The sequence below is a fragment of the Hyla sarda genome, chromosome 5, assembly GCF_029499605.1.
Source record: "Hyla sarda isolate aHylSar1 chromosome 5, aHylSar1.hap1, whole genome shotgun sequence".
Taxonomy (NCBI): Eukaryota; Metazoa; Chordata; class Amphibia; order Anura; family Hylidae; genus Hyla; species Hyla sarda.
This window is the reverse complement of record NC_079193.1, coordinates 286,047,220-286,060,122: the sequence shown is the minus strand read 5'-3', so window position 1 is coordinate 286,060,122 and position 12,903 is coordinate 286,047,220. Positions and strand designations below refer to the sequence as shown.

Sequence of the window (12,903 nt, the reverse complement as noted above, 5' to 3'; positions counted from 1 at the left end):
TTTGCACTGGTGGTGAGCTGACCTGTGTTTTCTATTTCTTTTCTAATAGAAAAAAATACCTGCAAAACACAAGTACTGGAGTATACTCCAAAATAGTATCACTGAAAACCACTTGTCCCTCAAAAAATTAACCCCGATAAAGCTACATTGATAGAAAACGAAAAATATTATGGGCCCTGTAATGCAGCAAGACAAAGAAAAGTTTGCACTATTCTATCCAGCAAACCTGGCTGGATACAAGCAGAAAGGAGTTCTATGGATTCATTAAACGCATGTGCTGGGACCTTACTCAGTGCTCACGTTTTAAGCATTAAAACAAGTACCTCCTATAAGTAAGCACAGTGGGGAAGATTTATCAAAACCTGTGCAAAGGAAAAGTTGACCAGTTGCCCATAGAAACCAATCAGATTGCTTCTTTCATTTTCAAAAAGGCGATCTTATTGGTTTCTATGGGCAACTGATCAACTCTTCCTCTGCACAGGTTTTGATAAATCTTTTTATGAACCAGTAGCAAAAACTAAACAGCATATTCCAGATGTGGCCGTGCCAGAGATTTATAAACTGGTAATATTATGTCCCTGCTCTGCAAGTCTATTTTAAAAGGGGTAATCCACTGGCCTGCGTTCGAAAAATTTAGTTCCTAACACTGTGCGCACGATGTCGAGGTCGACCGCCCCCTTGTGATGTCATGCCCCACCCCTTCAATGCAAGTCTATGGGAGGGGGCGTGGTGGCCATCATGCCCCCTCCTATAGACTTGCATTTAGAGGGAGGGGCGTGGCCAACCCTTGCAGCTCGCGCACAGCGTTCGGAACAAAATTTTCTACATGCTGGCCAGTGGAACAGGCGGTGTGCCCATAGGAATGGAGGAGCGGGGTATCGAGGAGGAGAATGCGGACGTGCGCATGGTAAGTTACCCGCATGGCCCGGTCAAGGCTTTCATTCTGACATCTGGGTTCCCACTATCCCAACACATTTAAAGGTCTACTCTGCCCCTAGACATCTTATCTAATATCCAAAGGAGGTCCCGCCGTGATCTCCCTGCTGTACCCGGCGTTCGGAGGCTTGTGACATCATGGCCACGCCCCCTCAGTGCAAGTCTATGGGAGGGGGTGTGAGACTTGCATTGAGGGAGCGTGACCATGACGTCATGAGCCTCTGCCCCACATCTCCAGTCATCCAGCACAGAGCGAAGTTTGCTCCGTGCATCGGATGTCTGGGAGGCAGCAGCCAAGATCATGGGGGTCCCCAACGGTTGGACCCCCACGATCAGACATCTTATCCCCTTTGCTTTGGATAGGGGATAAGATGTCTAGAGGCGGAGTACCCCTTTAAGGACAGCAGCCTGGCCTAAGTCCTTTTAGTGATCCCTGTTTATAGACTACATCTTATTCACATCTGAGTTGGAGGGTCCATGCACTGGGGGCGCATGAAGCAAATTCCGTCACGGCTGAAAAACAGAGCTGGAGTGGTCTGATGCACATCGGACACCCACAGATCCCATTGATGTAAATGTTTACTTAACAGATCCGACTGCATAAACAATTAGTGCATACAGCGTTGAGGTTTTTTTTTGGCTACTTCTGACGCGCTTTTTAAACACATATGTAAATTTAGACTAAGAAATAAAATATCTATGATTTCTTATAGTCATAATATACAAACAAATATTGGGGGTGGGGCTTCTTAAAGACGGCATATGTTGCCCATAGCAACTAATCACAGCGCAGCTTACATTTTTTAAACCTTGTTTTGTTGTGACTAGTTACTATGGGTAACAAAGGCTGTTACAAAGCAAACTTTCCTCCTCAGTCAAGTGACATGGCGCCGGAAGTGTGGAGACACAAAGGCCAGACATGTCTGACAGACATAGCCGGGGGTAGATGCTGGACGGCTCCCCAGGTGCTGCCAGGACACGGGCGACAGTAAGAGCACACCGCCTCCAACCAACCAGCGCGCTGCACAGCCGGAGCGCCGCTATAAAACACCCCTTCAGGGAGCTCATTATATAAATAGGCCCCTCCCATGTCTCTGACGTCACCGCATTCGGCCTGGAATAGTCGTGCGCTGATTGGTCAGCTATATAGCCGGTCACGTTGCTACACTGTTTACATGCTCAGCTGTTCGCCCCCTACAGGTTCCCAGAGTGCACCGCGCACATCAAAACAAATAACGAGTCCGGGCACACGGGCCTGTGTGTACGCCGCGCTCCGTGCCCGCCGCTGCCCTCCCCCCCCTGTGCCTCGCCACCCGACAGCTACCGGGCCGCGAACGGAGACTGCACGCTGTGGTGTGTGAGCGCACCGGCCTCTCAGGGTGAGTTGTTGGGATGGCAGCTGGAGTTTAGTCAGATAAAGGTGTATTACTCCTCCCCGGCTTGTGGCGCAGTTCTCGGCTTCTCCTCCGCGCGTCACCTATAACGCTATTGTCCGTGTACGTAGAGCCCCGGGCTCCAGATGGCGGTGTCCTTGTCAGCGGGGCTCGGAAACTTTCTTCCCATTGTTATCCGGAGGCCTTGGGGGGGGGGGGGGCAAACCATCCGGCGGGTGACGTCATAACACGTTCTCGGTTTTGTTGCCCCCGCTCTGACGTCATGTCTGATGGTGACGTGTCTAGCAGAGGATGGTGAGGACGTCGCTGAGCAACCAATCAGAATGCTGCTCAAAAATGTCAGCTGGAATCTGATTGGTTGGCAGGAGTCACTGGTCACTAATAGATCTAGTGTGTTTTGCATTTAGTCCAAACTGTGGCCCTCCAGCTGTTGCGAAACTATAACTCCATGTATGCCTGGACAGCCAATGGCTGTCTGAACAGGCTAGGAGTTGCGGTTTTGCAACAGCTGGAGGGCCACAGTGTGAAGACCACTGCTCTAGGCCCTGTTCACATTATTGAGTTGTTGCAACATGCTGCAAATTCCTGGTAAGGTTGTGTTCACATTGCCTATTCGGCCTCTGTATAACTGTTTTACAATCCACTAAAAATGGGAAATAGATTTCTCTGTATTGCATCAGTTAACATAAACATTTCCAGATAGAACAGTGGTCTTCAACCTGCGGACCTCCAGATGTTGCAAAACTACAACTCCCAGCATGCCCGGACAGCCGCTGGCTGTCCGGGCATGCTGGGAGTTGTAGTTTTGCAACATCTGGAGGTCCGCAGGTTGAAGACCTCTGCGATAGAACATACAGCAGGTGAAATAAGTATTGGACACATCATCACTTTTCTCATAAATATATTTCCAAAGATACTACATGACCTGAAATGTTCACCAGATGTTAACAACCCAAACAAACAAAGAAACCAAAACAAACAAACAAGCTCAGAAATTGAAGGGGTACTAAAACAGATTTTTTTTTCAACTCAATTGGCTCCAGAAAGTTAAACTGACTTGTAATTGCTTCTATTAAAGAATCTTAATCCTTCCACTACTTATCAGCTGCTGTATGCTCCAGAGGAAGTTGTGTGGTTCTTTTCTGTCTGACCACATTGCTCTCTACTGACACCTGCTGAATAGGAGCCAATTCCCATAGCAAACCTGGTCAGTTCCTGACATGTCAGCAGAGAGCGTTGCGGTCAGACAGAAAAGAACTACACAACTTCCTCTGGAACATACAGCAGCTAAGTACTGGAAGGATTAAGATTTTTTTTAATAGAAGTAATTTACAAATCTAGAAAAAAAAAGTTGGATAGGCTCTTGTCAAACAAACCCTCAAATTAACCCGGGCTACCCAATTGACACCTATACCCAAGGAGTTAGATAAGTGAACTGATAAATAAATGTAAATTGGGGCTCAGGGTTTCGGACAAATAGGACAAGATGTATGGTATGTACTAAAAATATAGATAATATAGTAGGATACTGGCTTCTGCATCTCACAGGGCCCTTGTGAAGGCGCAGCACCAGCTATAAGTACTTAAAATATTTAAACAAGTATAATATCTAAAATATATAAAATTGTATTATAATAACCTGTACTATCCCATGGCAACCATTCATTAATAACCAGCCGCAACAATGCCTCACAATTGTGCAGGTTTAGAATATGTTCACACTTAATAGCAATAGGCGGCAGATGATAGACAAATGGGGGGCTGAAGCAGTGTGGAGGATGGGGGGTTGTAGCAGTGTGGAGGATGGGGGGCTGTAGCAGTGTGTAGAATGCCACCCCCCCATCCTCCACACTGCTACAGCCCCCCATCCTCCCCTTCCCCGTCGTCCTCCACACTCCTACAGTGTAGCGTCCGCAACTTGTACTGTACGGAAGCTGCAGCTCTCGGCGCCGGCGGGATCTCCTTCTGTTGCTTAGCAGCCGAGGGCAGGGACACGTCCGTGACGTCGACCGTGCATACGCGCGGACGTTTTAAAGCGACATCCCTGCCCCAGTTCAATTACGGTAACTTGCCGTGGGACCAGCCAAGGGGGGAGAGGGGTTTTTGGGAAGTCTGTGGGCATTACTGGTGGCCGCGGTGCAGATGCCAGTTGATTACCCCTGGCCTAGGTCTTATTTTCGGGGTAAGGCTTATATTGCAGCCCACCCTGATAATCCTGCTAGGGCTTACTTTAGTTTCGGGGAAATGGGGTATGTAGGACTTCGCGGGTATGCTGCGATCTCCTTCAGTAGCGCGGTCACTGGGTGGCTCTCATAGCGTGAAGCAGCATCGCCGGAGACTCGGCCGTCTCCCACGGTGGCAATGCTTGATGATAGTGGGCTCCGGGTAGTGGTCCTACAGCGGTTTTATAGATGTGTATACTGTGACTTCGGTGGCGTCCTCGTGGCAATGAGGTGCGTGATTCTCCTGTGTCGGGTGCCGGGTGATTGACCGTTATCTTTCCCGGTATCAGGTGGCTGGTTATTGGACTGGAGTTGTATAAGCAGGTATATTGGTGGTCTAATTAATAATTTTTAGGGACGCTGGACAATGTCTCGTTATTTATACCTTTTAACTCCTCCTCTATCAATTTGTGACATCAGATCCAGGGTAAACAATATAGTAATAGTAAATTTATGAATGAAAGTAATAGTACACTCATAATAATAGCCTAGAGTGCTACAATTCAGTCTAAAGGCTTCTCATATTTATGCGTTATGTGAAATGATAATGTTAATGTAATGGAAATATAAATATGAAAACGTTAGCTTAAAATTATCATAAAATAATTGACTATGTTGTATATTAAAAAATGTCAGTCTTTCTAAAAATAGATAAATCGACTCAATTGATGTATAAATGAAGTAAATGTGGTAAAAATATATATGATATATATCAAGAATATGAAAATTGTGTGTATGAGTATGAATTATGCATAGCTGATATCGGAATATAACTTACAAACAGCTGAATATTATAAAATACTCTACATAAAACGCCTTATCAAATATATAAATGTGTGGATATAGGCAAGGGCCCGATAAAGGGTCCGTCAGGGTGCTGATATCACAGCCAGACCCCGACGGGCCGTCCAAAGGGACCTCACCCATCTTTAGTCCAAAAAGCCGAACAGTTCCAGGTAGTTATTAAGGCCCCTAGGGGCTAGTGACCCAAATTCAAAAATCTTGCGGGATTCCGCCCTAGACATTTTACCAATAATATTTCCTCCCCTCCAATCTTGATGTATTTGTTGAAGTGCCATGTATTTTAAAAGGTTGGGGTTCCCCTGGTGAAAAAATGTAAAATGTGCCGACAAGGGGTGTTTATCGTTTTGTTTTTTAATATTATAACGGTGTTCGAGAATGCGTGTTTTTAGCGCACGTGACGTGCGTCCTATATATTGTTTATGGCATGGCATTCAATTAGATAAATAACCCCCTCGCTGGCACAGTTTAAAAATTCCTTAATGTTAAAACTAAAGTCATTTACTGTGGATTTTCCCGTCACTGTTCTCTTATCAAATTTGGTGGCTTTACAATTAGGACAGTGTCCGCATCTAAAAAAGCCTTTTAAATCCACCAGGGTGGAATCTAGTTTGGAGCGTTTAGGATTGGGACGTACTGTGGGGGCTACCTTGATGCCTAGATTAGGGGCCTTGGTGTATATGATAGGCGGTTTGTCAGGGATGAGATTTCCAATTGTCTTATCTTGTTGGAGTATTGGCCAATATTTTTTTTATTATAATTTCTACTTTGCGGTGTTGGGTATTAAATGGGATAATTATTTTGGAGTTTTCTGTGTTGGTGATAGTTGGAACTTCTGGAGTTTTTGGGAGAAAAAAAGTGATCCGATCTAAGTTCCTAACTTTCTCGAGATTGTTTTAGATGTTCTGGAGGATATAGTTTATCTATGAATTGTTGAGTGAGAGCCTCAGCTTCCAACTCAAATTGCTCATTTTGTGTACAATTGCGTTTTAACCTGCGATACTGACTTGTGGGTACACTAGTCAGCCACTGTGGTAGGTGGCAACTAGAGTGAAAAATGAATCTGTTTTTAGCTACGGGTTTGTGAAAAGTGCTACATATGAGTCTTTTAGTGCTGGTGGTTATTAATAGGTCCAAGAATTCTACAGAGACAGAACTGGTGTTGGGGGTAAACTTCAGATTTTTATTATTAATATTGAGTGAACTGATAAAAGAATCAAAGTTAGTCCTGGAACCTCGCCAAATGAAAAAAATGTTGTCTATATAACGATACCAGGCCACCAGATCCGTCCCCAGCTGTGGATTAATGGTGTCTTCCCAATCTGCCATAAACAGATTGGCATAGCTGGGGGGCGAATCTGGTGCCCATGGCCGTTCCATTAATCTGTAAATAATAATCAGATGCAAATGAGAAATAATTATGTGATTAATATAAATTGTATTCCATCTAAAATGAACTGTATTTGATCTGGATGTAAATTTGGTTTTACTTTGAGGGTAGATTGTATGGCCGCAGTTCCTTGTTGATGATTTATGACTGTATAAAGAGAGCTGACATCAAGGGTCCCCAAGATCCAGGATGGGTCCCATTTTATTGCCTCGACTAATTGCACTATTTGTGTGGTATCCCGTATGTATGATTTTATCTGTTTTACATATGGCTGAAGGAATTGGTCTATGTATTGAGAAAAATTGGCCGTAATGGACCCTATACCCGATACTATAGGGCGTCCTGGGGGCTTTGTGGGATTTTTGTGGATCTTTGGGATTGTGTAAAATACTGGAAGTCTTTTAGGAGTATGTGATGAAGTCATATTCCTGTTTTGTGAGAACCCCCTGTTCTTTGGCTTCAGTACATAGTAGGTCTAATTCTTCAAAGTAGTCTGCTGTGGGGGTCTCCTTTTAATTTACAATAGGTGTTTATATCCTTCAGTTGGGATATACATTCAACTGTGTATGCGGAGGTGTCCATCACTACTATTCCGCCCCACTTATCCGCCGGCCTAATAGTGATGGGCAGCTCCTCTTGAAATTGCTTAATGGCTTTAATTTCTCCTTGAGATAAATTGTTCCATGTGTTTTTTTTTTTTTCCTTAATTCATTCTCTATGGCTTTTTTGAAAGATAACATGTCTGTGCTGACTTCTTGATGTGGAAAAAAAACTTGATTTATTTTTTAAGGTGGAATGCTTGTAAATTGATGTATTATTTGTAGGAATCGGGATAGGATTTTTTATAAAATATTTTTTCAAACATAACTTGCGGATATATTTTTCTAGACCAATGTAAATCCCAAACTTGTCAAGAGGTTGGCTAGGAGCATACTTTAAACCTTTATTTAGTTGTTTGGTTTGATTTGAGTTGAGGGATTTAGAACTGAGATTAAAAATGGCACTGTCTGTCTCCATTATGGTTTGCTCATTTTGGGCTTTGGTACTTCTATTTCTTCTATGGTGTCCTCTACGTATTCTCTTTTTCTGTTGGGGGTTGGTGCTCCTAGTGTGTTTATTGGTGTCGGGTGAATCTGTGCAACCGTTTCCACTGTCTTGATGACTTTGCGTGGTTCTGGGACTTAAGTGAGATTTGGAACTGCCATTAGTTCCGGAAGTTGTCTGTTGGGATAGTGCTGGGGAATTGGGTATTGGTGTGGGTGATTGTAATGGGGTGTTGGGTGATGGTAAGTGTAATTGTGTCTTGGGTATCGTGGTTTGTGTGGACCATATGGTCTGGGTTGTCTCCAATTTGAGTGTGGGGGATATGGTGCCCGAGGGCTCTGAGAATGACCATTGGAATTGGGACGGTGATAGGATTGATGTGTCATGTGTTCATTTGGCGAGGTTCCAGGACTAACTTGGATTCTTTCATCAGTTCACTCAATATTAATAATAAAAATCTGAAGTTTACCCTCAACACCAGTTCTGTCCCTGTAGAATTCTTGGACCTATTAACCCCTTAAGGACCAGGCCATTTTACACCTTTAGGACCAGAGCGTTTTTTGCACATCTGACCACTGTCACTTTAAACATTAATAACTCAGGAATGCTTTTAGTTATCATTCTGATTCCGATATTGTTTTTTCGTGACATATTCTACTTTAACATGGTGGTAAATTTTTGTCGATACTTGCATCCTTTCTTGGTGAAAAATCCCAAAATGTTATGAAAAAATTGAAAATTTTGCATTTTTCTAACTTTTGAAGCTCTCTGCTTGTAAGGAAAATGGATATTCCAAATAATTATTTTTTTTATTCACATTTCAAATATGTCTACTTTATGTTTGCATCATAAAATTGATGTGTTTTTACTTTTGGAAGACACCAGAGGGCTTCAAAGTTCAGCAGCAATTTTCCAATTTTTCACAAAATTTTCAAACTCACTATTTTTCAGGGACCAGTTCAGGTTTGAAGAGGATTTGAAGGGTCTTCATATTAGAAATACCCCATTATAAAAACTGTACCCCCCCAAAGTATTCAAAATGACATTCAGTCACCATTTTAACCCTTTAGGTCTTTCACAGGAATAGCAGCAAAGTGAAGGAGAAAATTCACAATCTTCATTGTTTACACTTGCATGTTCTTGTAGACCCAATTTTTGAATTTTTACAAGGGGTAAAAGGAGAAAATGTATACTTGTATTTGTAGCCCAATTTCTCTCGAGTAAGCACATACCTCATATGTCTATGTAAAGTGTTCGGCGGGCGCAGTAGAGGGCTCAGAAGCGATGGAGCGACAAGGGGATTTTGGAGAGTATGTTTTTCTGAAATGGTTTTTGGGGGGCATGTCGCATTTAGCAAGCCCCTATGGTGCCAGAACAGAAAAAAAAAACACATGGCATACCATTTTGGAAACTAGACCCCTTGAGGAACGTAGACCTTGCGGCGATCGCAGACATGGGTGGGTGGGTCTAATGACCCCCCTGGGCATTTGCACGGGATGCCTGCTGAATGATTTCAGCAGGCATCCCAGGCCGGTCCCCGCACAGCGGGGACAAGAACTGCCCATGACGTAACTGTATGTCCTTGGTCCTTAAGACCCAGGGTGTCGGGACGTAACGTTACGTCATGGGTCCTGTAGGGGTTAATAACCACCAGCACTGACAGACTCATATGTAGCACTTTTCACAAACTCGTAGCTAAAAACGGATTCATTTTTCACTCTAGTTGCCACCTACCACAGTGGCTGACTAATGTACCCACAAGTCAGTATCGCAGGTTAAGACGCAATTGTACACAAAATGAGCAATTTGAGTTGGAAGCTGAGGCTCTCGCTCAACAATTCATAGATAAACTATATCCTCCAGAACATCTAAAACAATCTCTTGAGAAAGTTAGGAACTTAGATCGGATCACTTTTTTTTCTCCCAAAAACTCCAGAAGTTCCAACTATCACCAACACAGACAACTCCAAATTAATTATCCCATTTAATACCCAACACCGCAAAGTAGAAATTATAATTAAAAAATATTGGCCAATACTCCAACAAGATAAGACAATTGGAAATCTCATCCCTGACAAACCGCCTATCATATACACCAAGGCCCCTAATCTAGGTAGCCCCCACAGTACGTCCCAATCCTAAACGCTCCAAACTAGATTCCACCCTGGTGGATTTAAAAGGCTTTTTTAGATGCGGACACTGTCCTAATTGTAAAGCCACCAAATTTGATAAGAGAACAGTGATGGGGAAATCCACAGTAAATGACTTTAGTTTTAACATTAAGGAATTTTTAAATTGTGCCAGCGAGGGGGTTATTTATCTAACTGAATGCCCATGCCATAAACAATATATAGGACGTGCGCTAAAAACACGCATTCTCGAACACCGTTATAATATTAAAAAGCAAAACGATAAACACCCCTTGTCGGCACATTTTAAATTTTTTCACCAGCGGAACCCCAACCTTTTAAAATACATGGCACTTCAACAAATACATCAAGATTGGAGGGGAGGAAATATTATTGGTAAAATGTCTAGGGCGGAATACCGCAAGATTTTTGAATTTGGGTCACTAGCCCCTAGGGGCCTTAATAACGACCTGGAACTGTTCGGCTTTTTGGACTAAAGATGGGTGAGGTCCCTTTGGACGGCCCGTCGGGGTCTTGCTGTGATATTAATTAATTAGACCACCAATATACCTGCTTATACAACTCCAGTCCAATATCCAGCCGCCTGATACCGGGAAAGATAACGGTCAATCACCCGGCACCCGACACAGGAGAATCACGCACCTCATTGCCACGGGGACACCACTGCAGTCACAGTATACACATCTATAAAACCGCTGTAGGACCACTACCCAGAGCCCACTATCATCAAGCATTGCCACCGTGGGAGACGGCCGAGTCTCCGGCGATGCGGCTTCATGCTATGAGAGCCACCCAGTGACTGCACTACTGAAGGAGATCGCAGCATCGCCGCGAAGTCCTGCATACCTGAGCCCGGGAGTGGTGAGACACAAAGTATCTAGTGATATGACTGTTGACTGTATTGTAACATTGCAACAGTTACAGCATACAAGTGTGTAACTTGTCTATCATCCGCCAGCCTATTGCTATTAAGTGTGAACATATTCTAAACCTGCACAATTGTGAGGCATTGTCGCGGCTGGTTATTATTGAATGGTTGCCATGGAATACTAATACATAACCGAACTCTGTGAAATTGGTACTATTGCCGGGCATCATCATTATATAATTTATATGGTTACCAGTGGTTATTAATAGGGATCGACCGATTATCGGTTTGGCCGATAATCACGATTTTGGGCATTATCGGTATCGGCAATTACCTTGCCGATAATGCCCCCGCACCGCCCCCACCGCACCGCGACCGCCCCCACCGACGCACCGCATCGCACCCACCACTGCACCGCCCCGGCCCCATTGCCTTCCCCATCCCCGGTTTTATTATTCCCTGTTCCCGGGGCCCACGCTACTTCTGGCTCCTGCTGCATCCTGCGTTACGCTGTGCGCAATGACGAGTGACGTGACATGCGCGACGTGACGTCACCGTCAGTGCGCACAGTGACAGCTCAGGAGGACGCCAACGGAGCTAGATGTAGAGTGGACCCCGGGCCCAGGTAATTATAAAACCGGGGATGGGGGAGGCAGTGGGGGGTTCCACGCGGCGGTAGGGTGCGCAAAGCGGTGCGGCGGTGGGGGGAGCGGTGCGGGGGTGGCGGTGATAGGACTCAGGACCCCCGGACAGGCAGGGGGAGAGTGTGTAGGCACACTATTCCTCATTCTATGGTCTTGTCTAGAGATGAGCGAACTTACAGTAAATTCGATTTGTCACGAACTTCTCGGCTCGGCAGTTGATGACTTATCCTGCGTAAATTAGTTCAGCCTTCAGGTGCTCCGGTGGGCTGGAAAAGGTGGATACATTCCTAGGAAAGAGTCTCCTAGGACTGTATCCACCTTTTCCAGTCCAATTAGCTGAACTAATTTATGCAGGAAAAGACATCAACTGCCGAGCCGAGAAGTTCGTGACGAATCAAATTTACTGTAAGGTCGCTCATCTCTAGTCTTGTCCACTGATACAGGATTTCTGGAGAGATTGTAGGGCTCTAGTCCGGGAAATAAGCACTGGTCTCCACAACAAGTATTATTATTGATGGGTATAGATCACTATCATCGGGATCTTAGGGGTCTTTTGTGTATCATGTGTGCCACTGCTAAGACAGTCTTAACCAGAGAATGGAAATCGGCTAGGGTTCCGTCTGTACAAGATGTCATAACATCCCTTAATCTCACATGCTCTTTTGAAAAAATCATTTCCCTAGGTAATTGTACTTACACTAAGTTTGAGAGGACCTGGTCCTGCTGGATGTCCTCTCAATACGCTCAAATTCCTTAACCCCCATACTTATTCCCCCCCTCCCTACCCCCCTTTCACCACTTCTTCTATGTCATCTCTTACCTTGCACCTAGACTCCCTTTCTCCCCTTCTACCCAACCGCTGTCCGTTGCAACTCACTAACTCCTCCGTGACCTGTGTATCTGACAGCCACATCGACTCCATTTTGAATCCGGCGACATATCAAGTGATATCTTTCATGTCCATTGGTATTCTATATATTCCATTGCTATACGCCTGTATTAAGTAACCATCTATTTCATTAGGCTTGCAGACTGTGCAGATTCTATTGTCATAGATTTGTTAGACAGACTGCATCTGTTTGTCCCTGTTTATGGTGGCTCGCCACTTTATACTGTTTTATTCAGGTATGCCCGGATTGTTTGTAATGTTAAAACTTAATAAAAATGATTCTTGGGGGGGGGGGGGGGGGGACACACAAAAAAAAAAGTTTGATGTGTAAAATGACCCTCTTCCTATTGAAAAAACAAAAGTTGGATTCAAAATGGCCGACTTCAAAATGGCCGCCATGGTCACCCCCCGTCTTGAAAAGTTTCCCCCCTCACATTTACTAATGTGCCACAAACAGGAAGTTAATATCACCAACCATTCCCATTTTATTAAGGTGTATCCATATAAATGGCCCACCCTGTACTTTGTAATTACATCAGTAATTTTACCCAAAAATCTACGCCAA

General features: G+C 44.3%; 1 protein-coding gene across 4 annotated transcripts in view; it reads left to right on the top strand.

Moving 5' to 3' along the window:
- Positions 1-1,879: 1,879 nt before the first annotated feature.
- PCMTD1 (protein-L-isoaspartate (D-aspartate) O-methyltransferase domain containing 1) overlaps positions 1,880-12,903 on the top strand; it is a 72,748-nt gene continuing 61,724 nt past the window's right edge. The window contains exon 1 of one of the 4 annotated variants that reach the window (XM_056521896.1): positions 1,880-2,315. The gene's annotated coding sequence lies outside the window, so the exon portion shown is untranslated. The remainder of the gene's footprint in view (positions 2,316-12,903) is intronic. The other 3 variants (XR_008844228.1, XM_056521894.1, XM_056521897.1) reach the window with 3 other exon arrangements.